The 12,500-nt window shown below is 50.3% G+C and overlaps 1 protein-coding gene across 4 annotated transcripts in view; it reads right to left on the bottom strand.

Annotated features, from left to right (window-relative positions):
- Positions 1-12,500, bottom strand: part of EBF3 (EBF transcription factor 3) — a 125,851-nt gene that overhangs the window by 16,972 nt on the left and 96,379 nt on the right. The window lies entirely within an intron of this gene.

Here is a 12,500-nt window from a genome sequence, read left to right as displayed (position 1 = left end):
CCCCACCAGAGTGCCTTCATCATTCCACCTCGAAAACATTACACAAAGTCTGCAAATGCCTGCTTTTTCTCCCTTTTTTAGGCTTTAAAATGATGCTAAGTTCTTCACTTTATCATCAACTGTCTCCTCCAAGTGCATTTCATCTATAAGAAATTCAGATGCTCGGGAAATTAAAATTTCAAAGATCTGCTGCAAAAAAAAATCAATGGGGCGAGATCAATGCTCATAGAAATTTCATGAACTTTGAACTGATCCGGGCATGATGATGAGAGGTAGCTGGAGTTTCAGGCGGCTGACGGCTCCTCACGTGGATGAAAAGCGGCCAGGGCAGCTGAGAGGAGGGCTACATTTTAGATGGGTTTTTGCTTTCATATTTTGTCCGACAAAAAAATTAATTTTTAGTCTATTTCAGTAACAAGCAAAAATAGAAAAAAAAAATCTGCCTTCCTGATACGACGTGTAATACCCCGCTTCTTAAGAGCACCTAATGCTTTGCACATTAACGCGGCCATGGAATGAAATCGGTTCCCTCTGCAGCCGATTGCAGGTGCAAATTAATATTGTAAAATGAAGATCAATACATGGACAGGGCCAGATCAATAGTGGCTAAATTATTGCTGCATTTTCCTCCTCATTCAAGATGAGTTGTGTTTTCCTCTCAAAGTCAATACTTTGCAGCTTTTCTCATTAATTTCTCAATAAATTTGGCAATGAATTTCAATCACAGCACTGGGCAGGGTGAGCCAGGCATTGTGGTGTGCACGGGAAGCACAAAGGCCTTGCAGCCTCCACGTCGCTCACCAGGGGCGCTGCCCGCGGGGGCCGGCCTGGCTCCCTAGCCTGGCCAACGGACGGGCAGGAAGACGCCAGGTCACCCTCCTCCCACACTCAGAGGCAAACCCTGTGTTTGCCCTCACAGAAATGACAGTGGCTTTTTTAGCATCCTGGCCGCTCCCGTCCATGGGGCTCCCTGATGCCAGCGGGGGATGGCTCAGACCTGCCTAGGGTCAGCCTGGGTTTCACACTAGTGACTCCAGCATTCCCCCAACCCGCTCACTGCAGGGTATTTCTGTCGAAAAGTCTTCTAAGGTTGAGAAAAACACTTGACTTCTAATTGGAATTAGAGCCGCCTCCTTCGTATCGGGAATATTGTTCTGGAATTCACACAGACAGCCCAACCGGGCCTCGTGCACAGGGACCAGCTTCCATTCACCACTGCCTGGCAGCGGATGGCAGCATTGTGATGTGACACCAGGCACAGAAAAGGGGACAGCTCATCTTCCTTGTACCAAAATAATACCCTTGCTGACAACTATTGGATTGCATTCAAACAATTCTGTTTACATACCTCAAAGAATACATTGGATGATGGCTTTTATAGTCATGTGGAAACTACCTCTACCCAGCCCAGCCCTGCAGCTCGGAAAACTAAGGCACGTGGCCTCCTCACTTCTCCGTGGCTTTCGCCTCTGGGGACGGGACTGAGGGAGACAGGCACTTCCCAAGGCGGAGGCTCTGAGGTCGGGAAGTGGGCCCCAGCCATCCTGTAACCCTCAAGCTCCCCAAGAAGACTGTTCTAACGTTTTAACCTAAGTGGAGAAATGCCTGGAAACAAGAGACACCAGCCAGTAAAAGCCACCCTCAACATGATAAAAAGATGTGTGCGATTGGATGCTGCATCCTTTTCTTTAGAAAAGGAACATCAAGTGTCCCTCTGCTGCCACGCCTCCCAGAGACTTTTTGCAGGGAGGAGGGAGGTCTTAAGAACCAAACAGGAAATCTAACGCTCTGTGGAGAACCCTCTGAGCAATGGATTTGCACACTTTAAACCAGCGGAAAATCTGCACACAGAGGTAAACAGAAAAAGGAGCTTGCAAAGTCCAAGCCCCTCCCGAGGCCAGGGGTGTCCCTGCCAGGGTTGAGGACAGAGGCAGCCCCGTCCTGTGCTCTGGTGTGGGCCACACTCCCGTGGGGACGTTCCCAGCCACCCCATGCGCTTGTTCAGGCATCTGCCCTCCCCATAGGAGGAAGGCCACCCAACAGGTCACCCTCTGCCACATGGCTGCCCTACTCAGTGTGACGCGCACAGTAGGTGTTCAAGGTGATGAGTAACGCAGGCCCCTTGGAGACATCTGGCCAACATAGAAGGTATCGCATTTTCAATTTTGAAAAGCCAAAGCGAATGTCATGTTTCTCGTATGTTCACAAAAAACAATGTATTCACAAATGTTCCTGGCAGTGTTTTCCATAATATCCAAATTTTCATCAATGAGTGAATGGATAAACAAAATGTGGTATATCCATACAATGGAATAGTACTCAGCCATGTACAGGAGCGAAACCTTGATACCCATTATAACAGGGATAAGCCTGGAAAACACGCAAAGTGAAAGAAGCCAGACACAAAGAACTATATATGATGTGTGACCCCGTTTATAGGAAACATCTGGAACAAGCAGATCCATAGGGAAAGGAGGTCGATTCATGGTTGCCAGGAGCTAGGGGAGGGCAGGAAAGGAAAACCAAGGCACGGGCCACCCTCCACACTCTCACTTCTCTATGGCTCTCACTTCTGGGGACCAGGACAGATCCAGAGATGGACGATCCCGAAGAGAAGGAGGAATGGGGCAACAGCTAGTGGACACACAGTTCCTTTTCGTGTGATGAAAACATTGTTGAATTAGACTGATGGCTGCACAAACTTTGTGAATGTACGAAAAGCCACTTAATTGTATACTTTGGGTGAATTCTATGTGAATTATACGTGAACAAAATACAGTGTTTTTAGTGAAAGTAACGTTTCTCATCTGAATTAGAATATATGTGCCAGCTCCATCTATACTAAGGAAATACCTTCCCGGGCCGGAGTGCTGTTTAGAATAAAGCTGTGTCCAGTGCCTGTGTAAAAGCACAGGGCTCTGCACAGGTGTGAACAAGGCAGAGCCCAGCTGTGGGAAGGGCCTGGTGTGGGGAATCTATTCCCATTCAGGGAGCGTAACTCAGTTTCCCAACATTATTACCCTTTTCAATCTCCATGGAGGCATTTTTAACTCCCGGTTTTTCAGGCTGCATAAAGAAGAAAAGGAATGTTCTAAGGCAGAGAGGCTTTAAAGACATCACCAAGATTAATGTAAACACTGGAATCCCCAAAAGCACAGCCCTTGAACACAGCATGCTAGATTATGTGTCTCCTATAAAACCGTCCTGTTTCCACATAGGGGTTCCCAAATGCCAAGGTGTACTGGGACCAGAAGGCCATCATGTCCTCATCTGACCTCCTCCTTGCCACGGCAGCCCCCAACCCAACCCGGGCCTTCCCCCTCACAGCCGCATGCCAGCTGGCGCTCCTTAACCTGGAAATCCTCAACCCCTGCTGCTCAGCCTCCAGGGGTACAGCCTCCATGGCCACCTCCCCACCACCTCCCCAGGGTGCCCCTCCTCTCAAATCCACCAGCACCTCGTCTGCTCCTCTTGTCGTCAGATGGAGCGCCTTCTTCATTTTGACTATTTTATTAACTTTTCCATGTCCCACTTCATTCCCACAAGACCTCGACTCAGTGTGATGGTAAATGTGGCTTCTGCACCAGACACATGCCAGCTGCCGTCCAGATACCAGGCCCCAGGCTGCCAGGATGGAGACTGTCACTTCCCACTGCCGGGTGGGCAGGTATGTCACCCCACCTGATACCCCCACCATGAGTGCCTATGAGAACTGATAGCTTCCCCGCCTCTCAGTATCACCTGCTGTGTCCAGGTGGGCGAACACTGGGAGCCAGGGGCAGATTCCAAACCATGCTGATGGTGAGCTTCCACAGCACGCCACACCTTCACATAAGACACCGTGCTCACACTACGCTCGTCCTACAGATCATTCCTGCCAGCTGGCATTTTGCAAATACACAAGAAAGGCAAATCACCGATGTTGGTGGAATCTGGGGTGGTGAGGAAGGGGAGCAGTCCCCTGGTGAACACGGGGCTTGGGCACGTAGCAGGTGTTCACTATCATGGTGCCACAGCAAAGCCAGGGCATGGCCTGGAACCCAGTCCTTGGGGTTGTACATAGCAAATGCCAGCTTCCCTGGGCAGGGGGCATGTGAAGCTGCAGCCCAATACCCTCCGTGGTGTCTGCCAGTGACACGTTTCTCTCCCTTACAGGGTATTAAGACTCAGTGGACTTCTGAAACAATCACCACCCCAGCCTATGGCCTGTTTACAGTCTTTAGTTGGGGACAGGCCATGGCCTGATGCCAAGCATGTGGTAAAGCAGTCTCGATGCCACCTGTCCTGAAGGCTCTTCCATCGTAAGAGCCCTGGAGGAGCTGCCGCCCTCAGGTTGGTACCTGTTGGGAAGCTCAGTGCCCACAGGCCTAAAGCTTGCATGGGATGTTTCTGCAGTGTGAGCATGCTCCTGAGGAAAAACACCAAGTGGGTCTTCCCAACTAGGGCGAGAAGGGATGGCCATCAACAAGCATCTCACTGGCCCCAGCCTGGGTGCCTGGGGCTGAGACAAGAAGGGCCAGCGGGGAGATTCCCAGCCAAGGGCCTCCTTTAGAGAAGACAAGGAGGTAAGAAGATGGAGAAAAACCTGGCAGAATCCACCCTCCCCAATCCGACCCCCTGGATTTCCTGACTTTAGGCTTCCTCAGATGCCTAGAGGACGGGTCCAGGCCTCAGAGGCTCTGGGGCTCACTGTGCCAGGCTGTAAGCTTTCTATCTGGGAAGACACAGAAAGGGCTATCTCAAGAGTGTAGGGAGAGGGTGGCATCCAGAAAGGCGAGGAAGAAAAGAATGACCCCGGCCACACAGTACCTCTAAGAAACTTTCCTCCAAAGGTGATTTGCACCAATGCTGACCAAAATCTGCCACGGCCTCCTATCTCAACGGGAGCTTCTCTATTTAAAATTTCACACGCTCCGTAATGACCCTTCGAGAGTGTGCCCTCCGCACGCACTCAGGTTCCTTGTGAAGTCAAGTCGCTCCATGTGCTCATGAAAAGCATTTGAAAACTTCGATTTTGCCTTTTAGTGTAGCAAACAGTCCACATCGCTGACAGATAGCCTTCTATTTGTTGTTGTGGCTTTATTTTAAAACCACTCTAAAAGACAAAAGTTACGTTTTGTTCATTTTGCTTTTTTTTTTTTTGGAGATGGAGTCTCACTCTATCTTGCCCAGGCTGGAGTGTGGTGGCACAATCTCAGCTCACTGCAGCCTCTGCCTCCTGGGTTCAAGAGATTCACCTGTCTTAGCCTCCCGAGTAGTTGGGACTATAGGCATGCATCATGACACCTGGCTAATTTTTTTTGTATTTTTAGTACAGACAGGGTTTTACCATGTTGGTCAGGCTGGTCTTGAACTCCTGACCTCAGGTGATCCACCCACCTCAGCCTCCCAAAGTGCTGGGATTACAGGCATGAGCCACCACGCCCAGCCTCATTTTGCATTTTCTACAACAAATTAAAAAGGCCCAACTGATTGAAATGATGGTTTTGTAAAAGCACTTTTTCTCAGGCTAGGCTTCTGTAATCCAAGCCTCAGCCTAGAACCAACGTGCACAGACAGGTCCCAGGACCCTCCAAAAACAGCCTCACATGAAACCACGAGCAGCCAGGCTCCAGCACTGTCACTGACCCAGCTGGCCAGGCACACGCCGGAGCGAAACATAGTCTATCGATTCCAGCCATGGGCTGTTAGCATTGGGCCCGAGGTCCAGCCGCGTACATTTGGTGGGAGGGAGCTTGAGGCACTGGTAACTTATAAGCCAGAAAGAGAAACAGAGGCAGTGTTTGGTTCTTGTTCCTGTTCTTCCAGGACAACAGAGTGATCTATTTCACCTCCTCTTTGGTGCTGAAAGAACCACACACTTCTGTTTCAGGTCCCCTACCGACACGTTTGTGCTGATGTCTCCCCTGGTCTTCAGAGTTTAACCTGTGGGAGTTGTGGCTGGAGTGATCTGTGATATTTAATTTTACATCTTATTATCCCCGCTTTATTCTGCACTTCAGGTGATCACACTTATTTTGTTCTAAATGGTCGGCTGCTCTCTTCTCCCACAGTCCCACACCATCTCCTGGAGCCACTCCAAGCTGCTTTCAGAAGCACGTCCTTCTCAATCGGAAACTCAAAAGTCCGGAGCGTGATCCCACTCTACCCCCAACTCTCCTCCCTGCAGCCCCGAGAAGGACCACTGCAAGGCGGGTGAGGAGCGGGACCAGAGGACCCACCTACTCAGGGAGCTTAACAGGAAGAGGGCCGGGCCCGCCTCTGCCGTCCTCAACCCAACAATTACCAAGTGAAACCCGGATGACCCTTTTGTCCTTTGGGGAAGATGAATGGCCATCTCCTCTCTGCTACATTTTGTCAGGTTTGGTGCTGAAGAGTCAATACCTTCACCTTGACATGGAAACTTTGTGATTTATCAGCTCCTTTCTCCTCCTGTGTTAGCATGGCCCCGATGAGAGCAGCCAATCGGGGTGCAGGGTACAGACTTGGTCACAGTCACTTGGAAAACGACCAAAGCCCCCTCGGATGACAGACAAATGTGTCTTGTTAGCAACAGCCCAAAAGCGCTTGACTTGTACTAATAACAAAAAGGCCATGCTGGTCACCGTGGGTCTAAAGACGAAGCACCCTGTCACCAGCCTGGTTGGGAAATTAGCAAATAATGTTCTTTTCCTTGATAAATGGGTGACAGCTCCCTCTCACCAATCATTTTTAACATTTTGATGCATGCCTATGATCCCACTAGAGGAACAGAAAAGTTTACTGGCCCTCAATTTTCAGATGATGAATGGAACTCTCTAAATGTGCGATTTCTGTATGAGGCATAGTTCATTTTAAGCAATTCTAGTAAATGGGTGTCACTGATTAGGACAAATAGTCTACTTGTGCAATAGCACAAACGGTGTGTCTCATTCTCCTGGCCTCCTTCGAGACGGGAAAGAGAGGAGACAGCAGTGACCCTGGAAGCCCTCCCGGCCCCACTCTTCAAAGGGCCGTGTTATCGAATCTCACCCCAGCACCCACTTAGCATGCTGGCAGATTAATTGATCACGGTTTGGGTTGATGCTATGCCATAGCAGTGGGGAGGTAAGCGGTGGGAGCCTGCCCTCCCTCCCTTCCTTTGTGGCTCTGCCTAAGGGGCCCTGAGGACCCTTGAAATGACCCCAGTGATGGCAGTGGGCCTCACTCCCAGGGGAAGGGGCTGAGGCACAGATGCACGCCACCCCAGTTGATATGAAAAAAAAGTAACCCTTTGCCGTCCATATTTAAACAAAGGACAAAAACTAAAGTGGTGTGAGGAGAAGTTGTGTTGTTCGAGTCATGCAGTATCTTGTGATTATCCCGATTCTGGGCAGGTCGAGAGTCAGCCTGAGCCGAACACACAGACCCAAGCTATTCTCTGATAGAACCAACTTGATAGAAAAGCAAAGGTGCCTGGAGGGTGTCTATTCTTGGGGGGATCACTGGGATCATGGGGGGACACAGATGTCCTTGGACACCACTGACTGGTAGGGTTGAAGCAGGACAGCCAGTGTGGCTGCAGGAGGGCCCACTGCAGACAGGAACGAACAGTCAGCCACAGGGGGCCCCTGGCCACACCACGGGATGATGAGAGTCACCGATAGAATTGAGCCAAAGATTCCCCAAACTCCAGGACCCATGAGGAAAGCATGTGGTTTACATGGAAGGAAGGCATTAGCATTGAGTTGAGCAGAGTAAAAATAGTATGATTTGTGGGCGGCAATTAAGCGTCATTTGCTCTGTGCATCCAAGTAACTTGTTTGAGGAGCACCGGCCTCGGAGACAGCAAGCTGGGGCTGGCGTGGTCGAAGGGCACAATCGACTCCGCGGTGCTGACGGGACCGCCTCTCAATGCACACAAAAGATCTTTAACACACTTAAGAACCATGAGTGCTTTCACGAGGGGAGTGAAGTGGGACTAAATTGTGGACACCCGCCAGGAGACACGGGGGAAACCCTCACCCAGGGCCAGGACAGCCCTGGAGGACACAGCGTCGCCCCTTGACGCACTGCAGGTTATGGCACGTTATGACTTAAAAAAAAAGAAGGAAAGTAAACCATAAATACTGTATCAGAAAGAGCAGAAACTGTTAGCAATTACTGGTTGAGTAACGATTTCATAAGCCTGAAGCTGAATGAACATCCTTGTGCAGAAAATAATCACTTTTATGTTTCCATCTAGTAACTGCATCCCGGGGCTGGGAGCGGTCCAGGTATTGCGCCGTCAAGAGCTCCCTGTGTCCACTTCGGGTGTGGTTGCTATCGACTGCCAGTATCTTGTTTAGTAACTGGGTTCAGTCTGTCACAGACAACATGTTGACTCCCAGTAATTTGTGATAATTTCTTTAATTGAGCAAAAGAAATCTCTAAAACGAGGGTGGGTCAATCAACCATCCGGGTGCAAGAAACCAAGAGTAAGAACGCCCGACCCAGCCACGTGCCCAGTGTCCCGTGAACGATGCTGGAAGTCAAGCCACCTCTCCTAACTGGCCTCAGCGCTTTTGTTTAATAGGAAACCATTCTGCCAAATGGGCACTGTTAGAAAACGGTAACACACGCATTTGTGCCATGATGCTTCACACTTGAAAACATTGTCTATGAAAGTAGTTTCCTCAGTAACATAATTTCAATTAGATGCATACAAGTTCCAATCTGTCTTAATCAAATAACACTGTAATGCCTATATTCTAATTAAAAAATAATTTCTTTTATTACTCTTAACCATTTGATGCGTTTCTATGGGTGGAATTATAAATGCGAAACTGCTCAATTTGTGTATCCTGCGAGTTTCTCAGGTAGGACATTCTGGGACTATTTTAATTATTATTAAACAAGCAAATGGTATACTATTAGACAAATATTAAAACAAGCATTGCACTCAGTTATTAATTTGCACTATTCACTTTTAAATGCAGCAAATATCTCATTAATTTAATTTTAGGTGCCCACCAGTTTATATTGCATTTTACAGTCTAGAAGGCAATTTACTATTAACTGGCAATTACATACAGAGTGATTGTTAATTCTGCTCCTAAGTGCTAGCCGCTTGAAAATTGTTCTCTCTCTCTAATTTTTGACCTTCTTACAACAGGGTGAGGCACATGGGAATACAAAGAACCAGTATGGAAGCGCTGGACATGTCATTTGTGACTCATTCTTTTAATTCACCGTGCTAATCAACTGAACCGCCACAGCCTCCCAAGGTAATTGTGTCTTTATAGGAGTTGAAAGCAGCAGGCAAAAGGGCCTGGATGGATGGGGCCTGGCCTGCCTTCCCCTTCCCACTCGGGGTTGACTAATAGGGTCTGGTTCAGAAAAATCTGGTGTTTCTCAGATCACTGTAAACAGATCATTGAGTCCCTTTGCAAAGTCCCTCCCAGCCTCTGGCGGGCAGCCCCTCCTCTGAGCACAGGTTCATTAGCCCTCTGCCTGGCGGCCCCAGCCAGCCTCACGCGGGGAAGGTTAAATGTGAGGGTGTCCCGGCAGCCTCCGGGGCTGGGGGACACTGATGGGAACCAGACGCCCAGGGGACGGTGCCTATGTCGTGACATGCAAAGAGGCTGGCTCAGTTTTCAGCGGGGGCGTGCAATTCCCGGTGATTACCTCATTGTCCCCATCAATTTTGGGGCAATGCAAATCAGACAGAAGCTTCCAGGTCAGACAGGTCATGACCCTACCTTTCCTCTGCTCCCCAGCCTGTAAAGCCTGTATCCCTTACATCACCTTTGAAATGGATATTCCTGTTAATGACTGGGGTGTGGGGGAGCCAATAGGTTAACCTCCAGCCAGGAAAGGCTGGGCTGTGGCAAGCGTCACCAAACACCCACTCATGGGAGCATGTCTCGATGGAGGAAATCCCTGAAGCTTCGGGCAGCCGGGACCCTGAGCTTGTGCCCGAGAAGCCCAGTCAGCCCCAGAGTGGGCACAGTACGGGCTGCAGATATAGAAGGTAGGCACTTGGACAGGCTGGGTGGGGGCTGGAACTAAGGGGTCCACTGGTCCCTTAGTAGGAGGATATGAGACCTGGAGAGGATACCCCCGCCAAGGAAGGCATCCTACCGGGCTGGAGGGCAACAGGAACAGGCTGCAGACAGGAGAAAGCTGCCCCTCCCCCGCGCCAGCCCCAGAGCAGCAAGAGCAGGGCCCGGCCATGCTGGGAATTGAGGGGACGCTGACATTGCAGGCTCCGCCACGCCACGTGATACCTGCCAGCCAGTGACAGGCAGCTCCTCCCACCCTACACATCCGCATCTGTCTCCAAATGCACAGCCCAAGGCCTTTCTCTGCAGCACCGGGGGCAGAATCCCCAGGAGACAGCAGGCGAAGTGCAAAGAAAGGACTGGACCTCTCCGCAATCTTCTTTCTTAAAAAAGTCTCATTTCTAACAATAGCTCTGCAGACTTCCCCACCAAAAAGCCCACGTATGCAAAGATCTGAACTCATGAAAGGCTCTGCTGAAGGCATCCACTAAAGCGTTCATCTGGGATGCGCTGACAGTCCAGTGTAAGAACGGGGGGGCTTATTCATCCATTTCTGTGCGGAGGAAGTCAGCCTTGCCACATGCAAACACATGTCACTTTCGTGTCACAAACCAGGACTTGGCAGCAGATACAGGCACCTACACGGGAGCCCACCCCTGGCACGTGCCCGCCGAAGCTCAGGTGCTGCTCCATGGCTCACAAGCAATAATCAACACCCGCTTTCCTAAGCTCAGGACTCGAGCAGGGTCCCACAGAACCCAGCGGAAGTTCACCCTCAGTGACTCTCCACAGGAAGGACCATTTATGGAGTGCCTGCCATGTGTTAGACACTGTGCACAAGTCATCCTTGATCCTTACCAAAACCTTGCCAGGTAGAGCAGAGGAGAAATTGGGACCACAGGAGTAAGCATATGCCCAGGTCCCAGTCTATCTGCAAACACCGGTCTTTGCACGGGGCTTGCAGCCTCTACAGCCAGATGTGCCAAGGGACTCAGGGTCATGTGATACACATACGAACGGTTTGCACAGGAGGCATGTGGAAATATGCACTGTGTAGCTTCAGCACACACCAGCAAGGTGCCAGAAAGGACCCCCCGGCCCACGGTGGGATTCTGACATCTCGCCTCTCCCAGGCACCTGGGGCCTACAGATGCTGCACTTTATTGCACAGCAAAAGTTCTTAATTGTTGAAGTGTATGTAAGTGTTTAAAAGGTTCCCCAATTTTTAGAACCCCATTGTGACATATCTTTATTTTTTAAAACACTGAGATTCCAAAACCTGGAGGAGCAGCCCTCTCTCATCTCAGAGTCTTACATGGAAGCCAAGAGGTGTCCGGACATCAGTTCTTTGCTATGCCCACCTCCCCTGTGGTCTTCTGGCAGCTCCTGGGCGCCTGGTCCTGTGTGTGCTGGTCCCACAGAAGGTGGCCCCTAGTGTGGGCCAGGCACTGCCTCTCCCATCCTAACCACTGGAGAGTGCCGAGCTGTCGACTGGACGCCTCTGGGACACCAGCCCTGGCCCGCCACCAAGACCCATCAAGGCACACCCTGGGGTGACGCTGGGCCTGATGTACAGTGGGCAGCGGCAGGATTTATATCTTGCCTTTCTTGTTCACTCAGTCCTTCCTAAGAAGGGAAGAGGTAGAAGGATGTCTATTACCTCTTTAAACCTTCTGAAAGCAGAGGGGGCTTAGCATCCTCCATGTCACCCGCTCTCTGGACAGAGGAGAGGACTGTGTCCCATTGGGTGTCCTTCAGGTGGTGATGGCAGGAGTTGAAGCCCCATCCTCTAGTCCAGGTTCCTGCTGTGGCCCTCATGGCCACCCCAGGACACCAGGCCACAGTCACCCAGCCACTGCACAAGCAGGTCAAGGCCATAGATAGTAAGTATTCATCTTGTTCACTGTCACTCGGTTCCAGCAGGCACTGTCCATTATTAAAAACATCTCTCAAATATCACAGCTTTTGGAGTTGGCTAAGATTAGAAATCAAAATGCGAACATGCCTTAAGTTGAAGTGGGTTGTTTGTTTTGAGACAGGGTCTTGCTCTGTCACCCAGGCTGGAGTCCAGTGGCGCAGTCAAGGTTCACTGCAGCCTTGACCTCCCGGGCTCGGGTGATCCTCCCACCTCACCATCTTGAGTAGCTAGGACCACAGGCATACACCACAATGCCCCACTAATTTTTAAATTTTTGTAGAGACAGGGTTTTGCCCCGTTGTCCAGGCTGGTCTTGAACTCCTGGACTCAGTGATTCTCCCGCCTCTCAAAGTGCTGGGATCACAGGTGTGAGCCAACATGCCCAGCCAATTTGAAGTTTATTTACGGCATTTCTCAACAGCAATCCCGAACAAGTGGTGCTAATTCAGCCCTTGCATGGACAAAGCATTGTATAGAACAACTGTAAGATAGCAAGCATGTGTAACTGCCTAGGCCACACTTCCTGCTGACAGGGGTCTGTCCCGCACCCTCAAAGAATACGGATCTCCTTTAGGAAGCAG

This window comes from Hylobates moloch, unplaced genomic scaffold (assembly GCF_009828535.3).
Source record: "Hylobates moloch isolate HMO894 unplaced genomic scaffold, HMol_V3 SCAFFOLD_3, whole genome shotgun sequence".
Taxonomy (NCBI): domain Eukaryota; kingdom Metazoa; phylum Chordata; class Mammalia; order Primates; family Hylobatidae; genus Hylobates; species Hylobates moloch.
The sequence above is the reverse complement of the archived record's forward strand: the minus strand, read 5'-3'. Positions and strand labels throughout refer to the sequence as shown.